The following is a 20,115-nucleotide window of genomic DNA, read 5'->3' on the forward strand; positions in this document are numbered from 1 at the left end:
ATATATTTTATTGCGAGTTTGTTGTAATAAGTTTCTTTTCACTCAAATAATGCTTTAAATTAAAAAAAGAATAAAAAATCAGAAAAAAATTTCAAAACAATTTTCCACTCGAAAATTTCATAAGGGGTACCCCTTGCCATTTTTTTGAGAAATTTAGCAAAATTTAAAAATTTGTTTTATTTTAATGCTAAATTGTTGCAATTAGTTCCGTTTCACTCAAACAATGCTTTAAATTAAAAAAAGGTAAAAAATAATGAAAAACATTGAAAAAAATCTATAAATTTGTCTATCCACTAAGGCTCATTTTCGCACCAAATTTTGCCTATAACTCGGTCGGTATCTAACGGATCTCCAATCTTTGCCTGTGGTCGATAGATGGCATCAATGGCTACATTTTCTTCGTGGACGGCCATGCCCTCAGATGTCTGTGCCAGAAGTTATGCGAGGAACCAAGTTCCTTACCCTGTTCGAGAAAATGTAAAACTTTCCTCATTTTTGCATCAAATTTTGCCTATAACTCGGTCGGTATCTAACGGATCTCCAATCTTTAACCTGTGGTCGATAGATGGCACCAATGGCTACATTTTCTTCTTGGACGACCATGCCCTCAGATGTCTGTGCCAGAAGTTATGCGAGGAACCAAGTTCCTTACCCTGTTTGAGAAAATGTAAAATGTTCCTCATTTTTCTGCAATTCAGCAAAATTTTTAAATGTGATATATTTTATTGCGAGTTTGTTGTAATGAGTTTCTTTTCACTTAAATAATGCTTTAAATTAAAAAAAGAATAAAAAATCAGAAAAAAATTTCAAAAAAATTTTCCACTCGAAAATTTCATAAGGGAAATTTTTTTGAGAAATTTAGCAAAATTTAAAAATTTGTTTTATTTTAATGCGAAATTGTTGCAATTAGTTCCTTTTCACCCAAACAATGCTTTAAATTAAAAAAAGGTAAAACATAATGAAAAAAATGAAAAAATCTATAAATTTGTCAATTTACCAAGGCTCATTTTCGCACCAAGTTTTGCCTATAACTCGGTCGGTATCCAACGGATCGCCAATCTTTAACCTGTGGTCGATAGATGGCACCAATGGCTACATTTTCTTCGTGGACGGCCATGCCCTCAGATGTCTGTGCCAGAAGTTATGCGAGGAACCAAGTTCCTTACCCTGTTTGAGAAAATGTAAAATTTTCCTCATTTTTGCACCAAGTTTTGCCTATAACTCGGTCGGTATCTAACGGATCTCCAATCTTTGCCTGTGGTCGATAGATGGCATCAATGGCTACATTTTCTTCTTGGACGGCCATGCCCTCAGATGTCTGTGCCAGAAGTTATGCGAGGAACCAAGTTCCTTACCCTGTTTGAGAAAATGTAAAATGTTCCTCATTTTTCTGCAATTCAGCAAAATTTTTAAATGTGATATATTTTATTGCGAGTTTGTTGTAATAAGTTTCTTTTCACTCAAATAATGCTTTAAATTAAAAAAAGAATAAAAAATCAGAAAAAAATTTCAAAACAATTTTCCACTCGAAAATTTCATAAGGGGTACCCCTTGCCATTTTTTTGAGAAATTTAGCAAAATTTAAAAATTTGTTTTATTTTAATGCTAAATTGTTGCAATTAGTTCCGTTTCACTCAAACAATGCTTTAAATTAAAAAAAGGTAAAAAATAATGAAAAAAATTGAAAAAAATCTATAAATTTGTCTATCCACTAAGGCTCATTTTCGCACCAAATTTTGCCTATAACTCGGTCGGTATCTAACGGATCTCCAATCTTTGCCTGTGGTCGATAGATGGCATCAATGACTACATTTTCTTCTTGGACGGCCATGCCCTCAGATGTCTGTGCCAGAAGTTATGCGAGGAACCAAGTTCCTTACCCTGTTTGAGAAAATGTAAAATGTTCCTCATTTTTCTGCAATTCAGCAAAATTTTTAAATGTGATATATTTTATTGCGAGTTTGTTGTAATAAGTTTCTTTTCACTCAAATAATGCTTTAAATTAAAAAAAGAATAAAAAATCAGAAAAAAATTTCAAAACAATTTTCCACTCGAAAATTTCATAAGGGGTACCCCTTGCCATTTTTTTGAGAAATTAACCAAAATTTAAAAATTTGTTTTATTTTAATGCGAAATTGTTGCAATTAGTTCCTTTTCACTCAAACAATGCTTTAAATTAAAAAAAGGTAAAAAATAATGAAAAAAATTGAAAAAATCTATAAATTTGTCTATCCACTAAGGCTCATTTTCGCACCAAGTTTTGCCTATAGCTCGGTCGGTATCCAACGAATCGCCAATCTTTAACCTGTGGTCGATAGATGGCACCAATAGTTACATTTTCTTCGTGGACGGCCATGCCCTCAGATGTCTGTGCCAGAAGTTATGCGAGGAACCAAGTTCCTTACCCTGTTTGAGAAAATGTAAAATGTTCCTCATTTTTCTGCAATTCAGCAAAATTTTCAAATGTGATATATTTTATTGCGAGTTTGTTGTAATAAGTTTCTTTTCACTCAAATAATGCTTTAAATTAAAAAAAGAATAAAAAATCAGAAAAAAAATTCAAAAAAATTTTCCACTCGAAAATTTCATAAGGGGTACCCCTTGCCATTTTCTTGAGAAATTTAGCAAAATTTAAAAATTTGTTTTATTTTAATGCGAAATTGTTGCAATTAGTTCCTTTTCACTCAAACAATGCTTTAAATTAAAAAAAGGTAAAAAGTAATGAAAAAAATTGAAAAAATCTATAAATTTGTCTATCCACTAAGGCCCATTTTCGCACCAAGTTTTGCTTATAACTCGGTCGGTATCCAACGGATCGCCAATCTTTGCCTGTGGTCGATAGATGGCACCAATGGCTACATTTTCTTCGTGGACGGCCATGCCCTCAGATGTCTGTGCCAGAAGTTATGCGAGGAACCATGTTCCTTACCCTGTTTGAGAAAATGTAAAATTTTCCTCATTTTTGCACCAAATTTTGCCTATAACTCGGTCGGTATCTAACGGATCTCCAATCTTTGCCTGTGGTCGATAGATGACATCAATGACTACATTTTCTTCTTGGACGGCCATGCCCTCAGATGTCTGTGCCAGAAGTTATGCGAGGAACCAAGTTCCTTACCCTGTTTGAGAAAATGTAAAATGTTCCTCATTTTTCTGCAATTCAGCAAAATTTTTAAATGTGATATATTTTATTGCGAGTTTGTTGTAATAAGTTTCTTTTCACTCAAATAATGCTTTAAATTAAAAAAAGAATAAAAAATCAGAAAAAAATTTCAAAAAAATTTTCCACTCGAAAATTTCATAAGGGGTACCCCTTGCCATTTTTTTGAGAAATTTAGCAAAATTTAAAAATTTGTTTTATTTTAATGCGAAATTGTTGCAATTAGTTCCTTTTCACTCAAACAATGCTTTAAATTAAAAAAGGTAAAAAATAATGAAAAAAATTGAAAAAATCTATAAATTTGTCTATCCACTAAGGCTCATTTTCGCACCAAGTTTTGGCTATAGCTCGGTCGGTATCCAACGGATCGCCAATCTTTAACCTGTGGTCGATAGATGGCACCAATGGCTACATTTTCTTTGTGGACGGCCATGCCCTCAGATGTCTGTGCCAGAAGTTATGCGAGGAACCAAGTTCCTTACCCTGTTTGAGAAAATGTAAAATTTTCCTCATTTTTGCACCAAATTTTGCCTATAACTCGGTCGGTATCTAACGGATCTCCAATCTTTGCCTGTGGTCGATAGATGGCACCAATGACTACATTTTCTTTGTGGACGGCCATGCCCTCAGATGTCTGTGCCAGAAGTTATGCGAGGAACCAAGTTCCTTACCCTGTTTGAGAAAATGTAAAATTTTCCTCATTTTTCTGCAATTCAGCAAAAATTTTAAATGTGATATATTTCATTGCGAATTTGTTGCAATAAGTTTCTTTTCAATAAGTTCATTTTCTTTGTGGACGGCCATGCCCTCAGATGTCTGTGCCAGAAGTTATGCGAGGAACCAAGTTCCTTACCCTGTTTGAGAAAATGTAAAATTTTCCTCATTTTTGCACCAAATTTTGCCTACAACTCGGTCGGTATCTAACGGATCTCCAATCTTTAACCTGTGGTCAATAGATGGCACCAATGGCTACATTTTCTTTGTGGACGGCCATGCCCTCAGATGTCTGTGCTAGAAGTTATGCGAGGAACCAAGTTCCTTACCCTGTTTGAGAAAATGTAAAATTTTCCTCATTTTTGCACCAAATTTTGCCTATAACTCGGTCGGTATCTAACGGATCTCCAATCTTTGCCTGTGGTCGATAGATGGCATAAATGGCTACATTTTCTTCGTGGACGGCCATGCCCTCAGATGTCTGTGCCAGAAGTTATGCGAGGAACCAAGTTCCTTACCCTGTTTGAGAAAATGTAAAATGTTCCTCATTTTTCTGCAATTCAGCAAAATTTTTAAATGTGATATATTTTATTGCGAGTTTGTTGTAATAAGTTTCTTTTCACTCAAATAATGCTTTAAATTAAAAAAAGAATAAAAAATCAGAAAAAAATTTCAAAACAATTTTCCACTCGAAAATTTCATAAGGGGTACCCCTTGCCATTTTTTTGAGAAATTTAGTAAAATTTAAAAATTTGTTTTATTTTAATGCGAAATTGTTGCAATTAGTTCCTTTTCACTCAAACAATGCTTTAAATTAAAAAAAGGTAAAAAATAATGAAAAAAATTGAAAAAATCTATAAATTTGTCTATCCACTAAGGCTCATTTTCGCACCAAGTTTTGCCTATAGCTCGGTCGGTATCCAACGGATCGCCAATCTTTGCCTGTGGTCGATAGATGGCACCAATGGCTACATTTTCTTTGTGGACGGCCATGCCCTCAGATGTCTGTGCGAGAAGTTATGCGAGGAACCAAGTTCCTTACCCTGTTTGAGAAAATGTAAAATGTTCCTCATTTTTCTGCAATTCAGCAAAATTTTTAAATGTGATATATTTTATTGCGAGTTTGTTGTAATAAGTTTCTTTTCACTCAAATATTGCTTTAAATTAAAAAAAGAATAAAAAATCAGAAAAAAATTTCAAAAAAATTTTCCACTCGAAAATTTCATAAGGGGTACCCCTTGCCATTTTTTTGAGAAATTTAGCAAAATTTAAAAATTTGTTTTATTTTAATGCGAAATTGTTGCAATTAGTTCCTTTTCACTCAAACAATGCTTTAAATTAAAAAAAGATAAAAAATAATGAAAAAAATTGAAAAAATCTATAAATTTGTCTATCCACTAAGGCTCATTTTCGCACCAAATTTTGCCTATAACTCGGTCGGTATCTAACGGATCTCCAATCTTTGCCTGTGGTCGATAGATGGCATCAATGGCTACATTTTCTTCGTGGACGGCCATGCCCTCAGATGTCTGTGCCAGAAGTTATGCGAGGAACCAAGTTCCTTACCCTGTTTGAGAAAATGTAAAATTTTCCTCATTTTTGCACCAAATTTTGCCTATAGCTCGGTCGGTATCCAACGGATCGCCAATCTTTGCCTGTGGTCGATAGATGGCACCAATGACTACATTTTCTTCTTGGACGGCCATGCCCTCAGATGTCTGTGCCAGAAGTTATGCAAGGAACCAAGTTCCTTACCCTGTTTGAGAAAATGTAAAATGTTCCTCATTTTTCTGCAATTCAGCAAAATTTTTAAATGTGATATATTTTATTGCGAGTTTGTTGTAATAAGTTTCTTTTCACTCAAATAATGCTTTAAATTAAAAAAAGAATAAAAAATCAGAAAAAAATTTCAAAACAATTTTCCACTCGAAAATTTCATAAGGGGTACCCCTTGCCATTTTTTTGAGAAATTTAGCAAAATTTAAAAATTTGTTTTATTTTAATGCGAAATTGTTGCAATTAGTTCCTTTTCACTCAAACAATGCTTTAAATTAAAAAAAGGTAAAAAATAATGAAAAAAATTGAAAAAATCTATAAATTTGTCTATCCACTAAGGCTCATTTTCGCACCAAATTATGCCTATAACTCGGTCGGTATCTAACGGATCTCCAATCTTTGCCTGTGGTCGATAGATGGCATCAATGGCTACATTTTCTTCGTGGACGGCCATGCCCTCAGATGTCTGTGCCAGAAGTTATGCGAGGAACCAAGTTCCTTACCCTGTTTGGGAAAGTGTAAAATTTTCCTCATTTTTGCACCAAATTTTGCCTATAGCTCGGTCGGTATCCAACGGATCGCCAATCTTTGCCTGTGGTCGATAGATGGCACCAATGGCTACATTTTCTTTGTGGACGGCCATGCCCTCAGATGTCTGTGCCAGAAGTTATGCGAGGAACCAAGTTCCTTACCCTGTTAGAGAAAATGTAAAATGTTCCTCATTTTTCTGCAATTCAGCAAAATTTTTAAATGTGATATATTTCATTGCGAATTTGTTGCAATAAGTTTCTTTTCACTCAAATAATGCTTTAAATTAAAAAAAGAATAAAAAATCAGAAAAAAATTTCAAAAAAATTTTTCACTCGAAAATTTCATAAGGGGTACCCCTTGCCATTTTTTTGAGAAATTTAGCAAAATTTAAAAATTTGTTTTATTTTAATGCGAAATTGTTGCAATTAGTTCCTTTTCACTCAAACAATGCTTTAAATTAAAAAAAGGTAAAAAATAATGAAAAAAATTGAAAAAATCTAAAAATTTGTCTATCCACTAAGGCTCATTTTCGCACCAAGTTTTGCCTATAGCTCGGTCGGTATCCAACGGATCGCCAATCTTTGCCTGTGGTCGATAGATGGCATCAATGGCTACATTTTCTTCGTGGACGGCCATGCCCTCAGATGTCTGTGCCAGAAGTTATGCGAGGAACCAAGTTCCTTACCCTGTTTGAGAAAATGTAAAATTTTCCTCATTTTTGCACCAAATTTTGCCTATAGCTCGGTCGGTATCCAACGGATCGCCAATCTTTGCCTGTGGTCGATAGATGGCACCAATGGCTACATTTTCTTTGTGGACGGCCATGCCCTCAGATGTCTGTGCCAGAAGTTATGCGAGGAACCAAGTTCCTTACCCTGTTTGAGAAAATGTAAAATTTTCCTCATTTTTGCACCAAATTTTGCCTATAACTCGGTCGGTATCTAACGGATCTCCAATCTTTGCCTGTGGTCGATAGATGGCATAAATGGCTACATTTTCTTCGTGGACGGCCATGCCCTCAGATGTCTGTGCCAGAAGTTATGCGAGGAACCAAGTTCCTTACCCTGTTTGAGAAAATGTAAAATGTTCCTCATTTTTCTGCAATTCAGCAAAATTTTTAAATGTGATATATTTTATTGCGAGTTTGTTGTAATAAGTTTCTTTTCACTCAAATAATGCTTTAAATTAAAAAAAGGATAAAAAATCAGAAAAAAATTTCAAAACAATTTTCCACTCGAAAATTTCATAAGGGGTACCCCTTGCCATTTTTTTGAGAAATTTAGCAAAATTTAAAAATTTGTTTTATTTTAATGCGAAATTGTTGCAATTAGTTCCTTTTCACTCAAACAATGCTTTAAATTAAAAAAAGGTAAAAAATAATGAAAAAAATTGAAAAAATCTATAAATTTGTCTATCCACTAAGGCTCATTTTCGCACCAAATTATGCCTATAACTCGGTCGGTATCTAACGGACCTCCAATCTTTGCCTGTGGTCGATAGATGGCATCAATGGCTACATTTTCTTCGTGGACGGCCATGCCCTCAGATGTCTGTGCCAGAAGTTATGCGAGGAACCAAGTTCCTTACCCTGTTTGAGAAAATGTAAAATTTTCCTCATTTTTGCACCAAATTTTGCCTATAACTCGGTCGGTATCTAACGGATCTCCAATCTTTGCCTGTGGTCGATAGATGGCATCAATGACTACATTTTCTTCTTGGACGGCCATGCCCTCAGATGTCTGTGCCAGAAGTTATGCGAGGAACCAAGTTCCTTACCCTGTTTGAGAAAATGTAAAATGTTCCTCATTTTTCTGCAATTCAGCAAAATTTTTAAATGTGATATATTTCATTGCGAATTTGTTGCAATAAGTTTCTTTTCACTCAAATAATGCTTTAAATTAAAAAATGAATAAAAAATCAGAAAAAAATTTCAAAACAATTTTCCACTCGAAAATTTCATAAGGGGTACCCCTTGCCATTTTTTTGAGAAATTTAGCAAAATTTAAAAATTTGTTTTATTTTAATGCGAAATTGTTGCAATTAGTTCCTTTTCACTCAAACAATGCTTTAAATTAAAAAAAGGTAAAAAATAATGAAAAAAATTGAAAAAATCTATAAATTTGTCTATCCACTAAGGCTCATTTTCGCACCAAGTTTTGCCTATAGCTCGGTCGGTATCCAACGGATCGCCAATCTTTGCCTGTGGTCGATAGATGGCACCAATGGCTACATTTTCTTTGTGGACGGCCATGCCCTCAGATGTCTGTGCCAGAAGTTATGCGAGGAACCAAGTTCCTTACCCTGTTTGAGAAAATGTAAAATTTTCCTCATTTTTGCACCAAATTTTGCCTATAACTCGGTCGGTATCAAACGGATCTCCAATCTTTGCCTGTGGTCGATAGATGGCATCAATGACTACATTTTCTTCGTGGACGGCCATGCCCTCAGATGTCTGTGCCAGAAGTTATGCGAGGAACCAAGTTCCTTACCCTGTTTGAGAAAATGTAAAATGTTCCTCATTTTTCTGCAATTCAGCAAAATTTTCAAATGTGATATATTTTATTGCGAGTTTGTTGTAATAAGTTTCTTTTCACTCAAATAATGCTTTAAATTAAAAAAAGAATAAAAAATCAGAAAAAAATTTCAAAACAATTTTCCACTCGAAAATTTCATAAGGGGTACCCCTTGCCATTTTTTTGAGAAATTTAGCAAAATTTAAAAATTTGTTTTATTTTAATGCGAAATTGTTGCAATTAGTTCCTTTTCACTCAAACAATGCTTTAAATTAAAAAAAGGTAAAAAATAATGAAAAAAATTGAAAAAATCTATAAATTTGTCTATCCACTAAGGCTCATTTTAGCACCAAGTTTTGCCTATAGCTCGGTCGGTATCCAACGGATCGCCAATCTTTGCCTGTGGTCGATAGATGGCATCAATGGCTACATTTTCTTCGTGGACGGCCATGCCCTCAGATGTCTGTGCCAGAAGTTATGCGAGGAACCAAGTTCCTTACCCTGTTTGAGAAAATGTAAAATTTTCCTCATTTTTGCACCAAATTTTGCCTATAGCTCGGTCGGTATCCAACGGATCGCCAATCTTTGCCTGTGGTCGATAGATGGCACCAATGGCTACATTTTCTTTGTGGACGGCCATGCCCTCAGATGTCTGTGCCAGAAGTTATGCGAGGAACCAAGTTCCTTACCCTGTTTGAGAAAATGTAAAATGTTCCTCATTTTTCTGCAATTCAGCAAAATTTTTAAATGTGATATATTTCAATGCGAATTTGTTGCAATAAGTTTCTTTTCACTCAAATAATGCTTTAAATTAAAAAATGAATAAAAAATCAGAAAAAAATTTCAAAACAATTTTCCACTCGAAAATTTCATAAGGGGTACCCCTTGCCATTTTTTTGAGAAATTTAGCAAAATTTAAAAATTTGTTTTATTTTAATGCGAAATTGTTGCAATTAGTTCCTTTTCACTCAAACAATGCTTTAAATTAAAAAAAGGTAAAAAATAATGAAAAAAATTGAAAAAATCTATAAATTTGTCTATCCACTAAGGCTCATTTTCGCACCAAATTTTGCCTATAACTCGGTCGGTATCCAACGGATCGCCAATCTTTGCCAGTGGTCGATAGATGGCACCAATGACTACATTTTCTTTGTGGACGGCCATGCCCTCAGATGTCTGTGCCAGAAGTTATGCGAGGAACCAAGTTCCTTACCCTGTTTGAGAAAATGTAAAATTTTCCTCATTTTTGCACCAAATTATGCCTATAACTCGGTCGGTATCTAACGGATCTCCAATTTTTGCCTGTGGTCGATAGATGGCATCAATGGCTACATTTTCTTCGTGGACGGCCATGCCCTCAGATGTCTGTGCCAGAAGTTATGCGAGGAACCAAGTTCCTTACCCTGTTTGAGAAAATGTAAAATGTTCCTCATTTTTCTGCAATTCAGCAAAATTTTTAAATGTGATATATTTCATTGCGAATTTGTTGCAATAAGTTTCTTTTCACTCAAATAATGCTTTAAATTAAAAAAAGAATAAAAAATCAGCAAAAAATTTCAAAAAAATTTTCCACTCGAAAATTTCATAAGGGGTACCCCTTGCCATTTTTTTGAGAAATTTAGCAAAATTTAAAAATTTGTTTTATTTTAATGCGAAATTGTTGCAATTAGTTCCTTTTCACTCAAACAATGCTTTAAATTAAAAAAAGGTAAAAAATAATGCAAAAAATTGAAAAAATCTATAAATTTGTCTATCCACTAAGGCTCATTTTCGCACCAAGTTTTGCCTATAGCTCGGTCGGTATCCAACGGATCGCCAATCTTTGCCTGTGGTCGATAGATGGCACCAATGGCTACATTTTCTTTGTGGACGGCCATGCCCTCAGATGTCTGTGCCAGAAGTTATGCGAGGAACCAAGTTCCTTACCCTGTTTGAGAAAATGTAAAATTTTCCTCATTTTTGCACCAAATTTTGCCTATAGCTCGGTCGGTATCCAACGGATCGCCAATCTTTGCCTGTGGTCGATAGATGGCACCAATGGCTACATTTTCTTTGTGGACGGCCATGCCCTCAGATGTCTGTGCCAGAAGTTATGCGAGGAACCAAGTTCCTTACCCTGTTTGAGAAAATGTAAAATTTTCCTCATTTTTGCACCAAATTTTGCCTATAACTCGGTCGGTATCTAACGGATCTCCAATCTTTGCCTGTGGTCGATAGATGGCATAAATGGCTACATTTTCTTCGTGGACGGCCATGCCCTCAGATGTCTGTGCCAGAAGTTATGCGAGGAACCAAGTTCCTTACCCTGTTTGAGAAAATGTAAAATGTTCCTCATTTTTCTGCAATTCAGCAAAATTTTTAAATGTGATATATTTTATTGCGAGTTTGTTGTAATAAGTTTCTTTTCACTCAAATAATGCTTTAAATTAAAAAAAGAATAAAAAATCAGAAAAAAATTTCAAAAAAATTTTCCACTCGAAAATTTCATAAGGGGTACCCCTTGCCATTTTTTTGAGAAATTTAGCAAAATTTAAAAATTTGTTTTATTTTAATGCGAAATTGTTGCAATTAGTTCCTTTTCACTCAAACAATGCTTTAAATTAAAAAAAGGTAAAAAATAATGAAAAAAATTGAAAAAATCTATAAATTTGTCTATCCACTAAGGCTCATTTTCGCACCAAATTTTGCCTATAACTCGGTCGGTATCTAACGGATCTCCAACCTTTGCCTGTGGTCGATAGATGGCATCAATGGCTACATTTTCTTCGTGGACGGCCATGCCCTCAGATGTCTGTGCCAGAAGTTATGCGAGGAACCAAGTTCCTTACCCTGTTTGAGAAAATGTAAAATTTTCCTCATTTTTGCACCAAATTTTGCCTATAACTCGGTCGGTATCTAACGGATCTCCAATCTTTGCCTGTGGTCGATAGATGGCATCAATGACTACATTTTCTTCTTGGACGGCCATGCCCTCAGATGTCTGTGCCAGAAGTTATGCGAGGAACCAAGTTCCTTACCCTGTTAGAGAAAATGTAAAATGTTCCTCATTTTTCTGCAATTCAGCAAAATTTTTAAATGTGATATATTTTATTGCGAGTTTGTTGTAATAAGTTTCTTTTCACTCAAATAATGCTTTAAATTAAAAAAAGAATAAAAAATCAGAAAAAAATTTCAAAACAATTTTCCGCTCGAAAATTTCATAAGGGGTACCCCTTGCCATTTTTTTGAGAAATTTAGCAAAATTTAAAAATTTGTTTTATTTTAATGCGAAATTGTTGCAATTAGTTCCTTTTCACTCAAACAATGCTTTAAATTAAAAAAAGGTAAAAAATAATGAAAAAAATTGAAAAAATCTATAAATTTGTCTATCCACTAAGGCTCATTTTCGCACCAAGTTTTGCCTATAGCTCGGTCGGTATCCAACGGATCGCCAATCTTTAACCTGTGGTCGATAGATGGCACCAATGGCTACATTTTCTTTGTGGACGGCCATGCCCTCAGATGTCTGTGCCAGAAGTTATGCGAGGAACCAAGTTCCTTACCCTGTTTGAGAAAATGTAAAATTTTCCTCATTTTTGCACCAAATTTTGCCTATAACTCGGTCGGTATCTAACGGATCTCCAATTTTTGCCTGTGGTCGATAGATGGCATCAATGACTACATTTTCTTCTTGGACGGCCATGCCCTCAGATGTCTGTGCCAGAAGTTATGCGAGGAACCAAGTTCCTTACCCTGTTTGAGAAAATGTAAAATGTTCCTCATTTTTGCACCAAATTTTGCCTATAACTCGGTCGGTATCCAACGGATCGCCAATCTTTAACCTGTGGTCGATAGATGGCATCAATGGCTACATTTTCTTCTTGGACGGCCATGCCCTCAGATGTCTGTGCCAGAAGTTATGCGAGGAACCAAGTTCCTTACCCTGTTAGAGAAAATGTAAAATGTTCCTCATTTTTCTGCAATTCAGCAAAATTTTTAAATGTGATATATTTTATTGCGAGTTTGTTGTAATAAGTTTCTTTTCACTCAAATAATGCTTTAAATTAAAAAAAGAATAAAAAATCAGAAAAAAATTTCAAAACAATTTTCCGCTCGAAAATTTCATAAGGGGTACCCCTTGCCATTTTTTTGAGAAATTTAGCAAAATTTAAAAATTTGTTTTATTTTAATGCGAAATTGTTGCAATTAGTTCCTTTTCACTCAAACAATGCTTTAAATTAAAAAAAGGTAAAAAATAATGAAAAAAATTGAAAAAATCTATAAATTTGTCTATCCACTAAGGCTCATTTTCGCACCAAGTTTTGCCTATAGCTCGGTCGGTATCCAACGGATCGCCAATCTTTAACCTGTGGTCGATAGATGGCACCAATGGCTACATTTTCTTTGTGGACGGCCATGCCCTCAGATGTCTGTGCCAGAAGTTATGCGAGGAACCAAGTTCCTTACCCTGTTTGAGAAAATGTAAAATTTTCCTCATTTTTGCACCAAATTTTGCCTATAACTCGGTCGGTATCTAACGGATCTCCAATTTTTGCCTGTGGTCGATAGATGGCATCAATGACTACATTTTCTTCGTGGACGGCCATGCCCTCAGATGTCTGTGCCAGAAGTTATGTGAGGAACCAAGTTCCTTACCCTGTTTGAGAAAATGTAAAATTTTCCTCATTTTTGCACCAAATTTTGCCTATAACTCGGTCGGTATCTAACGGATCTCCAATCTTTGCCTGTGGTCGATAGATGGCATCAATGACTACATTTTCTTCTTGGACGGCCATGCCCTCAGATGTCTGTGCCAGAAGTTATGCGAGGAACCAAGTCCCTTACCCTGTTTGAGAAAATGTAAAATGTTCCTCATTTTTCTGCAATTCAGCAAAATTTTTAAATGTGATATATTTCATTGCGAATTTGTTGCAATAAGTTTCTTTTCACTCAAATAATGCTTTAAATTAAAAAAAGAATAAAAAATCAGAAAAAAATTTCAAAACAATTTTCCGCTCGAAAATTTCATAAGGGGTACCCCTTGCCATTTTTTTGAGAAATTTAGCAAAATTTAAAAATTTGTTTTATTTTAATGCGAAATTGTTGCAATTAGTTCCTTTTCACTCAAACAATGCTTTAAATTAAAAAAAGGTAAAAAATAATGAAAAAAATTGAAAAAATTGATCGCCAATCTTTAACCTGTGGTCGATAGATGGCACCAATGGCTACATTTTCTTTGTGGACGGCCATGCCCTCAGATGTCTGTGCCAGAAGTTATGCGAGGAACCAAGTTCCTTACCCTGTTTGAGAAAATGTAAAATTTTCCTCATTTTTGCACCAAATTTTGCCTACAACTCGGTCGGTATCTAACGGATCTCCAATCTTTGCCAGTGGTCGATAGATGGCATCAATGGCTACATTTTCTTCGTGGACGGCCATGCCCTCAGATGTCTGTGCCAGAAGTTATGCGAGGAACCAAGTTCCTTACCCTGTTTGAGAAAATGTAAAATTTTCCTCATTTTTGCACCAAATTTTGCCTATAGCTCGGTCGGTATCCAACGGATCGCCAATCTTTGCCTGTGGTCGATAGATGGCATCAATGGCTACATTTTCTTCTTGGACGGCCATGCCCTCAGATGTCTGTGCCAGAAGTTATGCGAGGAACCAAGTTCCTTACCCTGTTTGAGAAAATGTAAAATGTTCCTCATTTTTCTGCAATTCAGCAAAATTTTTAAATGTGATATATTTCATTGCGAATTTGTTGCAATAAGTTTCTTTTCACTCAAATAATGCTTTAAATTAAAAAAAGAATAAAAAATCAGCAAAAAATTTCAAAAAAATTTTCCACTCGAAAATTTCATAAGGGGTACCCCTTGCCATTTTTTTGAGAAATTTAGCAAAATTTAAAAATTTGTTTTATTTTAATGCGAAATTGTTGCAATTAGTTCCTTTTCACTCAAACAATGCTTTAAATTAAAAAAAGGTAAAAAATAATGCAAAAAATTGAAAAAATCTATAAATTTGTCTATCCACTAAGGCTCATTTTCGCACCAAGTTTTGCCTATAGCTCGGTCGGTATCCAACGGATCGCCAATCTTTGCCTGTGGTCGATAGATGGCACCAATGGCTACATTTTCTTTGTGGACGGCCATGCCCTCAGATGTCTGTGCCAGAAGTTATGCGAGGAACCAAGTTCCTTACCCTGTTTGAGAAAATGTAAAATTTTCCTCATTTTTGCACCAAATTTTGCCTATAACTCGGTCGGTATCTAACGGATCTCCAATCTTTGCCTGTGGTCGATAGATGGCATCAATGACTACATTTTCTTCGTGGACGGCCATGCCCTCAGATGTCTGTGCCAGAAGTTATGCGAGGAACCAAGTTCCTTACCCTGTTTGAGAAAATGTAAAATGTTCCTCATTTTTCTGCAATTCAGCAAAATTTTTAAATGTGATATATTTTATTGCGAGTTTGTTGTAATAAGTTTCTTTTCACTCAAATAATGCTTTAAATTAAAAAAAGAATAAAAAATCAGAAAAAAATTTCAAAAAAATTTTCCACTCGAAAATTTCATAAGGGGTACCCCTTGCCATTTTTTTGAGAAATTTAGCAAAATTTAAAAATTTGTTTTATTTTAATGCGAAATTGTTGCAATTAGTTCCTTTTCACTCAAACAATGCTTTAAATTAAAAAAAGATAAAAAATAATGAAAAAATTGAAAAAATCTATAAATTTGTCTATCCACTAAGGCTCATTTTCGCACCAAATTTTGCCTATAACTCGGTCGGTATCTAACGGATCTCCAATCTTTGCCTGTGGTCGATAGATGGCATCAATGGCTACATTTTCTTCGTGGACGGCCATGCCCTCAGATGTCTGTGCCAGAAGTTATGCGAGGAACCAAGTTCCTTACCCTGTTTGAGAAAATGTAAAATTTTCCTCATTTTTGCACCAAATTTTGCCTACAACTCGGTCGGTATCTAACGGATCTCCAATCTTTGCCTGTGGTCGATAGATGGCATCAATGACTACATTTTCTTCTTGGACGGCCATGCCCTCAGATGTCTGTGCCAGAAGTTATGCGAGGAACCAAGTTCCTTACCCTGTTAGAGAAAATGTAAAATGTTCCTCATTTTTCTGCAATTCAGCAAAATTTTTAAATGTGATATATTTTATTGCGAGTTTGTTGTAATAAGTTTCTTTTCACTCAAATAATGCTTTAAATTAAAAAAAGAATAAAAAATCAGAAAAAAATTTCAAAACAATTTTCCACTCGAAAATTTCATAAGGGGTACCCCTTGCCATTTTTTTGAGAAATTTAGCAAAATTTAAAAATTTGTTTTATTTTAATGCGAAATTGTTGCAATTAGTTCCTTTTCACTCAAACAATGCTTTAAATTAAAAAAAGGTAAAAAATAATGAAAAAAATTGAAAAAATCTATAAATTTGTCAATCCACTAAGGCTCATTTTCGCACCAAGTTTTGCCTATAGCTCGGTCGGTATCCAACGGATCGCCAATCTTTAACCTGTGGTCGATAGATGGCACCAATGGCTACATTTTCTTTGTGGACGGCCATGCCCTCAGATGTCTGTGCTAGAAGTTATGCGAGGAACCAAGTTCCTTACCCTGTTTGAGAAAATGTAAAATTTTCCTCATTTTTGCACCAAATTTTGCCTACAACTCGGTCGGTATCTAACGGATCTCCAATCTTTGCCAGTGGTCGATAGATGGCATCAATGGCTACATTTTCTTCGTAGACGGCCATGCCCTCAGATGTCTGTGCCAGAAGTTATGCGAGGAACCAAGTTCCTTACCCTGTTTGAGAAAATGTAAAATTTTCCTCATTTTTGCACCAAATTTTGCCTATAGCTCGGTCGGTATCCAACGGATCGCCAATCTTTGCCTGTGGTCGATAGATGGCATCAATGCCCTCAGATGTCTGTGCCAGAAGTTATGCGAGGAACCAAGTTCCTTACCCTGTTTGAGAAAATGTAAAATGTTCCTCATTTTTCTGCAATTCAGCAAAATTTTTAAATGTGATATATTTCATTGCGAATTTGTTGCAATAAGTTTCTTTTCACTCAAATAATGCTTTAAATTAAAAAAAGAATAAAAAATCAGAAAAAAATTTCAAAACAATTTTCCGCTCGAAAATTTCATAAGGGGTACCCCTTGCCATTTTTTTGAGAAATTTAGCAAAATTTAAAAATTTGTTTTATTTTAATGCGAAATTGTAGCAACTAGTTCCTTTTCACTCAAACAATGCTTTAAATTAAAAAAAGGTAAAAAATAATGCAAAAAATTGAAAAAATCTATAAATTTGTCTATCCACTAAGGCTCATTTTCGCACCAAGTTTTGCCTATAGCTCGGTCGGTATCCAACGGATCGCCAATCTTTGCCTGTGGTCGATAGATGGCACCAATGGCTACATTTTCTTTGTGGACGGCCATGCCCTCAGATGTCTGTGCCAGAAGTTATGCGAGGAACCAAGTTCCTTACCCTGTTTGAGAAAATGTAAAACTTTCCTCATTTTTGCACCAAATTTTGCCTATAACGCGGTCGGTATCTAACGGATCTCCAATCTTTGCCTGTGGTCGATAGATGGCATCAATGACTACATTTTCTTCTTGGACGGCCATGCCCTCAGATGTCTGTGCCAGAAGTTATGCGAGGAACCAAGTTCCTTACCCTGTTTGAGAAAATGTAAAATGTTCCTCATTTTTGCACCAAATTTTGCCTATAACTCGGTCGGTATCCAACGGATCGCCAATCTTTAACCTGTGGTCGATAGATGGCATCAATGGCTACATTTTCTTCTTGGACGGCCATGCCCTCAGATGTCTGTGCCAGAAGTTATGCGAGGAACCAAGTTCCTTACCCTGTTAGAGAAAATGTAAAATGTTCCTCATTTTTCTGCAATTCAGCAAAATTTTTAAATGTGATATATTTTATTGCGAGTTTGTTGTAATAAGTTTCTTTTCACTCAAATAATGCTTTAAATTAAAAAAAGAATAAAAAATCAGAAAAAAATTTCAAAACAATTTTCCGCTCGAAAATTTCATAAGGGGTACCCCTTGCCATTTTTTTGAGAAATTTAGCAAAATTTAAAAATTTGTTTTATTTTAATGCGAAATTGTTGCAATTAGTTCCTTTTCACTCAAACAATGCTTTAAATTAAAAAAAGGTAAAAAATAATGAAAAAAATTGAAAAAATCTATAAATTTGTCTATCCACTAAGGCTCATTTTCGCACCAAGTTTTGCCTATAGCTCGGTCGGTATCCAACGGATCGCCAATCTTTAACCTGTGGTCGATAGATGGCACCAATGGCTACATTTTCTTTGTGGACGGCCATGCCCTCAGATGTCTGTGCCAGAAGTTATGCGAGGAACCAAGTTCCTTACCCTGTTTGAGAAAATGTAAAATTTTCCTCATTTTTGCACCAAATTTTGCCTATAACTCGGTCGGTATCTAACGGATCTCCAATTTTTGCCTGTGGTCGATAGATGGCATCAATGACTACATTTTCTTCGTGGACGGCCATGCCCTCAGATGTCTGTGCCAGAAGTTATGTGAGGAACCAAGTTCCTTACCCTGTTTGAGAAAATGTAAAATTTTCCTCATTTTTGCACCAAATTTTGCCTATAACTCGGTCGGTATCTAACGGATCTCCAATCTTTGCCTGTGGTCGATAGATGGCATCAATGACTACATTTTCTTCTTGGACGGCCATGCCCTCAGATGTCTGTGCCAGAAGTTATGCGAGGAACCAAGTCCCTTACCCTGTTTGAGAAAATGTAAAATGTTCCTCATTTTTCTGCAATTCAGCAAAATTTTTAAATGTGATATATTTCATTGCGAATTTGTTGCAATAAGTTTCTTTTCACTCAAATAATGCTTTAAATTAAAAAAAGAATAAAAAATCAGAAAAAAATTTCAAAACAATTTTCCGCTCGAAAATTTCATAAGGGGTACCCCTTGCCATTTTTTTGAGAAATTTAGCAAAATTTAAAAATTTGTTTTATTTTAATGCGAAATTGTTGCAATTAGTTCCTTTTCACTCAAACAATGCTTTAAATTAAAAAAAGGTAAAAAATAATGAAAAAAATTGAAAAAATTGATCGCCAATCTTTAACCTGTGGTCGATAGATGGCACCAATGGCTACATTTTCTTTGTGGACGGCCATGCCCTCAGATGTCTGTGCCAGAAGTTATGCGAGGAACCAAGTTCCTTACCCTGTTTGAGAAAATGTAAAATTTTCCTCATTTTTGCACCAAATTTTGCCTACAACTCGGTCGGTATCTAACGGATCTCCAATCTTTGCCAGTGGTCGATAGATGGCATCAATGGCTACATTTTCTTCGTGGACGGCCATGCCCTCAGATGTCTGTGCCAGAAGTTATGCGAGGAACCAAGTTCCTTACCCTGTTTGAGAAAATGTAAAATTTTCCTCATTTTTGCACCAAATTTTGCCTATAGCTCGGTCGGTATCCAACGGATCGCCAATCTTTGCCTGTGGTCGATAGATGGCATCAATGGCTACATTTTCTTCTTGGACGGCCATGCCCTCAGATGTCTGTGCCAGAAGTTATGCGAGGAACCAAGTTCCTTACCCTGTTTGAGAAAATGTAAAATGTTCCTCATTTTTCTGCAATTCAGCAAAATTTTTAAATGTGATATATTTCATTGCGAATTTGTTGCAATAAGTTTCTTTTCACTCAAATAATGCTTTAAATTAAAAAAAGAATAAAAAATCAGCAAAAAATTTCAAAAAAATTTTCCACTCGAAAATTTCATAAGGGGTACCCCTTGCCATTTTTTTGAGAAATTTAGCAAAATTTAAAAATTTGTTTTATTTTAATGCGAAATTGTTGCAATTAGTTCCTTTAAACTCAAACAATGCTTTAAATTAAAAAAAGGTAAAAAATAATGCAAAAAATTGAAAAAATCTATAAATTTGTCTATCCACTAAGGCTCATTTTCGCACCAAGTTTTGCCTATAGCTCGGTCGGTATCCAACGGATCGCCAATCTTTGCCTGTGGTCGATAGATGGCACCAATGGCTACATTTTCTTTGTGGACGGCCATGCCCTCAGATGTCTGTGCCAGAAGTTATGCGAGGAACCAAGTTCCTTACCCTGTTTGAGAAAATGTAAAATTTTCCTCATTTTTGCACCAAATTTTGCCTATAACTCGGTCGGTATCTAACGGATCTCCAATCTTTGCCTGTGGTCGATAGATGGCATCAATGACTACATTTTCTTCTTGGACGGCCATGCCCTCAGATGTCTGTGCCAGAAGTTATGCGAGGAACCAAGTTCCTTACCCTGTTTGAGAAAATGTAAAATGTTCCTCATTTTTCTGCAATTCAGCAAAATTTTTAAATGTGATATATTTTATTGCGAGTTTGTTGTAATAAGTTTCTTTTCACTCAAATAA

At 35.3% G+C, this 20,115-nt stretch overlaps 1 long non-coding RNA gene across 1 annotated transcript; it reads right to left on the reverse strand.

The window, feature by feature from the left end:
• Positions 1-134: 134 nt before the first annotated feature.
• Positions 135-18,790, reverse strand: LOC125771297 (uncharacterized). Its single transcript, XR_007419292.1, has 3 exons — positions 17,455-18,790; positions 12,137-13,229; positions 135-552 (listed from the first exon to the last, which is right to left on the reverse strand). It is a non-coding gene; the product is annotated as an uncharacterized LOC125771297 (long non-coding RNA).
• Between the last annotated feature and the right edge of the window lie 1,325 nt (positions 18,791-20,115).

Source organism: Anopheles funestus, chromosome X, assembly GCF_943734845.2.
Source record: "Anopheles funestus chromosome X, idAnoFuneDA-416_04, whole genome shotgun sequence".
Lineage (NCBI taxonomy): Eukaryota > Metazoa > Arthropoda > Insecta > Diptera > Culicidae > Anopheles > Anopheles funestus.